The sequence below is a fragment of the Aquila chrysaetos genome (genome assembly GCF_900496995.4).
Source record: "Aquila chrysaetos chrysaetos chromosome W unlocalized genomic scaffold, bAquChr1.4 W_unloc_1, whole genome shotgun sequence".
In the NCBI taxonomy this organism is placed as follows: domain Eukaryota; kingdom Metazoa; phylum Chordata; class Aves; order Accipitriformes; family Accipitridae; genus Aquila; species Aquila chrysaetos.
Genome location: NW_024470321.1, coordinates 5,575,205 through 5,580,664, shown reverse-complemented (window position 1 = coordinate 5,580,664; position 5,460 = coordinate 5,575,205).

Below are 5,460 nucleotides of genomic sequence, written 5' to 3'. Positions count from 1 at the left end.
GTCCCAACTTTTTCCTTCTTAAAAATGTTATCACAGAGGCGTTACCACTATCACTGATTGGCTCGGCCTTGGCTGGCGGCGGGTCCATCTTAGAGCCGTCTGGTATCGGCTCTCTCCTCTCGAACACAGGGGAAGCTTCCAGCAACTTCTTACAGAAGCCACCCCTGTAACACCCCCCCCGCTACCAAAACCTTGCCACACAAAACCAATACACAGCTAAACCACGTGAAGCCATATCATGAGCTGGCGAACCCACTCGGACAACCCAATCCCACAGATGAAGACTCTGAATTTGAAAAGGAGAAACAAATGAGGAGGAAGCGGCGCATCGAGAATGAAAAAGCTATCACACAGGGACTTTGAAGAGAATGCAACAACAAGCTAGCATGATGATGTAATGTGTATCCTACTCCAAAGAATACCTTTTTTAGCATACCTGGCAATAGTGGCCAGCAACAGTATTGTAAGGAATTCTGATCCTTTTTCTTTGCGTGGTCGCCGTGGCTCGGGCTCGGTACCTCCACTTGGTCCCAATAGGGGTGTTGTGCCTAAACCACGGTGACTATATAAAGAACCATTCCTTGCATAGTTTGAACCTGACACAGAATCACAAAAGATTCGGTTATGATATGTACTTCACATCCTTATGTTTTTGTAGCAGCTCAATTTGTAGATGTTGCTTTACGTAACCATGCCTTTGAAATTAATCTAGAGTTAACCTTGGTATTTTAGCTGTTTTACTCATAAGAATATATCTGAACTAAGTCTTACAGTAATCATGCCAATGTGACGTCGTGCTGAATTGTGGATCCCTGTAAATATGACCAAATCGTGGGAAGGGGAATAAGGATTAAGTCAATTATCAAGGCTTTTAAAGCGGACAATTAGTCACCCAAAACGATTATAGGATGGCTAATTGCCTTTATAATATCAGCTATCATTATTGCATCCACTGCCGCCGTTGCTACCACGGCGCTTGCAAAATCCATTCAGACTGCTCACACAGTAGCTAATATATTAGAAAATGTTACGGCTGGAAATGAATACCCAGGTACAATTGATCAACAATACTAGCATGATTGGACGCTTTAGAAGCAGTGGTAATTTGGGCTTGGAGTGTGTGGAGGACCTCGGCTGGACCGAGGGGCCTGGGGAGGATATTGACCTTGACAAGATTGCAGTGTTCCCGTGAGAGAACAAGAAAGGAGGAGAAGCATGCCTGGGAAACTAAGTTTAAGGAGTGGTGTTGACCGTTTGCAGTTGTGATAAGGAACCTGAAAAAAAGCCACCCAATGAGGGGTGAGAAAAACAACTTCTGACAACTTTCTGACCAATAAGGGACAGACATATGTACGAGGTAACAAGTATAATGGGTATACATTTGCTGGCTTGTAGGTAATAAAAAATCCCTTCTTTGCTTGTACTATAAGAATGCGTACTTGTCGTTTGTCCGTCTCGACCACGACAATTGGTGACCCCGACGTGATGCTGTAAATAATGCTTGTGGCTGCGAGGAGAGCAGTGGAGACGGAGCCCGGCATAGCTTGAGAGCGGCGGGAAGAGCTGCTAGTCCGGACCGATACTTGACACCTGCAGATAAACAGGTGAGCTGCCGGGCACATGGGCGGGACCCTCAGTAAAGAGGACGCCGGAATTGTAAATATGTTGGAAAGTAATTTTGCAAAAGAGAGGACTTAAAGTAGAAGAGTTGATGTTGCGGAAAGTGCTCTTATGGGGCAAGCAACACGGATATAAAGCAGACACAGTGACTGCATTTAGTGTGCCTGTGTGGCAAGGACTCGGGGACAAGCTGTTTGACAGTGCGTCCCGAGGGTCTAAGGAGGCAGCCAGCCTCCTGGCGACGTGGCGCCTGCTCCTTGAAACCGTCAAAGACATTAAAGAACAAAGGGATAGGATGAAGGAGCCAGGCGTCCCTAATCGTGGGGGGAGGGCAGTCCTCTCCCACAGAGGACGTGGGTCTGTTGCCCAGTCCTCTGGCGAGCGCGCAGGGGCGGCCAAGCCACGGGGCCGACAAAAGAACCCTGTCGTTGATGACTCTGATGATGAGCAGCCCTCAGGACATCCTCGGACTATTAAAGATAGAACTTATAAGCGGCCCCAGGACTTGCTTCCTGGTAGTGACGTATGCCCCGCTGAAACGCAGAGGCGCCGGTTAACCCGTCCGCCCCCCCTTGCCGCCTGATTCAGAGGATCGAGAAGGGATGAATAGCCCCCCCGGGCGCGGGGAGGGGAACAGGGGACCTCATGCCTGTACCCCCCCTCTGCCAGCCGAAACATCAGAGGGTTGGGGATGATCCCATGGACAATGATATGGGGGATCCTGAATCTGGGGGGTCTGCGGGAACACCGAAGGAGGGACAATTACAGGGAGGCTCGCGTTGCCGGGGTCAGCCCTGGGTCCTCCCGCCGGCTCGAATTACTGTCAGTCCCCACAACCCCCTGAAATTCTGGCAGCAGGTGAAAGCTCGAGCTCTGCGAGAAGGAAATTGGGACCTGTCCGAGCAAATTAAACGTTCCTGTAACAGCAGGCAACTCCGGTGAAACGAATTTAAGGGGGACTGGGGCGATGGCTTTCCCCGTGGTACGGGGCGATCCAGGACAAGGAATTATGGATGAACATAGACCATATTCGTGGAAAGTGATACAGGACTTACAAAAGGCAACTGCGCAATATGGTCCCAACTCCCCCCGCAGTTATGCAATTAATACGCCTATTAACTATGGAAGAAATGACACCTTATGATGTTGCTCAAATTGCTGAATTATTTTCCAACCTGTGCAATGCGCCGTTTTTCGTAGTATCTGGACTCAGAGAGCAGAGGCGCAAGCAGTACACAATTTGCAGCTTTCACAAACCGATCCACGTTATGGTAACGGAGCTGATGTTCTGACCGGGACTGGTCAATTTAATAATCCTCAACATCAGGCTCAATGGCATCCGCTTGTATTGGAGCAAGTAAAGACTATTGGTGTAGAAGCTTTGCTCCGAACGGCGGAGCTGGCGGAGCCTAAGGCGAGATATACCATGATTAAACAGGGGGCTGAAGAGCCGTTTCTGTCGTTTGTAGAGAAATTGATGGGGGCTATAGAGCGGCAGGTATTTGATGCACATATACGAGAAATGCTGGTAAAACAGTTAGCCCGTGACAATGCTAACGCAGATTGTCAAAAGGTGATTGAGACGCTCCCTGGGGATCCAACCCTAGAAGCTATGATTACGGCTTGCGGGAAGGTGGGCTCTGTTGAACACAAAATGTCTGCATTAGCTACAGCTATGTCTGCAATGCGTATGTCTAATCAGAAATGTTACTGCTGCGGGCAGGCTGGACACGTCAAGGCTAACTGTCCGCTAAAAATAGAAAAGGAGGAGCCGGGCAGGTGGCCGTGGGAGCAAGCTACATGTCTTAAGTGTGGAAAGCTGGGACACTTTGCAAAGCAATGTAAATCTAAATGTCATGCTAACGGTCAACCCCCTCCAGCCGGGAAACGGCAGAAAGAGCGCGAAGGGGCGCGTGCAGACACAAATGCCCTACCACTCCAGCAACCCCTTTCTGGTACAACAGCCAGCGCAGACACCACAAGCCTTTGTGACAAGTTACGGGGACAAACCCAAGGAGCAGCCGGGATGGATGTATGCACTGCCCACACAGTAACTTTATCTACCCAAGGAGTGCATAAAGTGCCCCTGGAAGCCTGGGGACCGATTGGCAAAGGATTAAGTGCCTTACTAATAGGACGATCGGGTAGTACTTTGCAAGGGTTAATGCTGCATGTGGGAGTTATTGATGCTAATTATCACGGGCAAATATGTGCAATGGTATCTACTGCAACCCCTCCAGTCACTATAAAAGGAGGCACACGAATTGCTCAACTCGTACCATTTATGAGCTGTGTGCCTGCGACAGAACAGGTAACTCGTAGTACTCAAGGTTTGGGTCCACTGGAAAGCCGCAGGTATTTTGGGTCGCAACGCATTACGGAAAGCAGGCCAGAAATGATCTGTACCCTCACTATGGCAAACGCATCCCCATCACAGATAAAATTGATAGGTTTGCTGGACTCTGGGGCTGATATGACCATCATAGCGCAGCGTAACTGGCCCTCCTCGTGGCCATTGGTTGTAAATGCGGAAGGAGTGTTGGGTGTAGGTGGAGTTTTCAAATAGTTTTATTGCAGCAAAACCTGTGCTAATAAGCAACCCAGAGGGACAGAAAGCCACTGTGAGGCCATGTGTCACCACTTTGCCACTTAATTTATGGGGTCGAGATGTGTTGGATCAATGGGGGGGTGCGGATTTTTCATAGGGGCCACTGTGCTGCAGGGCGTGGAGCGCCTGACACTGGCACTGACCTGGTTAACAGATAAGCCAGTGTGGGTGGATCAGTGGCCCCTCAATCAAGAAAAACTCCTCGCCTTGAAATCTTTAGTTGCAGAAACAATTGGGCCGCAGGACATATTGAGGCCTCTCATAGCCCATGGAACACACCAGTGTTTGTGATCAAAAAGAAATCTGGAAAATGGAGGCTATTGCATGATTACGGAAGATTAATGAGGTAATAGCAAACCATGGGGGGCACTGCAGCCAGGGTTACCTTCTCCAACTATGATTCCAATGCAATGGGAAATTATTGTAATGGACTTAAAAGATTGTTTTTTCACCATCTCTTTAGCCACACCTGATATGGAGAAGTTTGCTTTCACCGTACCCTCAGTGAACAACGGTGAGCCGGCGAAAAGGTATCATTGGAAAGTTTTGCCTCAGGGAATGAAAAATTCTCCCACCATTTGTCAGTGGTTTGTGGCAAAGGCCTTAAGTCCAGTTCGTGCTGCGTTCCCAACATGTTATTGTTATCATTATATGGATGACATTTTGCTAGCCACTCCATCTCAACAGATGTTAAGCGAAATGGAAGTCACAGCACGTGATTCACTACAGCGATTAGGCCTAGTTATTGCACCTGAAAAGGTACAGCGTCAACAAGCCGTGGCTGTATTTGGGTATGAAAATATTAAATCAGACGGTCGCACCACAACCCATTCAGTTACAATTGGAGATAAAAACTTTAAATGATGTACAAAAATTGGCCGGAGTGATCATTGGATTCGACCCTATTTAGGGTTGCCATCATCGAAATTACAGCCACTTTTGGATTTATTGAAGGGTGATACAGATATTGCTGCACCACGGGCATTAACCCCTGAGGCAAACAAGTAATTACAGAAGTAGAACAAGCAATTGTGCATAGACATGTGTGGAGAATTGATCTGACAGTTTCAATTCAGGTTTTTTGTATTAATAGACAAATTGGTACCTTTTGCCATGATCGCACAATGGAATTCTGATGGCCGGATCCATTGCATGTGTTAGAATGGGCTTTCTTGCCGTTCAGACCAAACAAAACCGCCCCAGGTCTTTTTGAGCTTTTAGCCCAAATTATC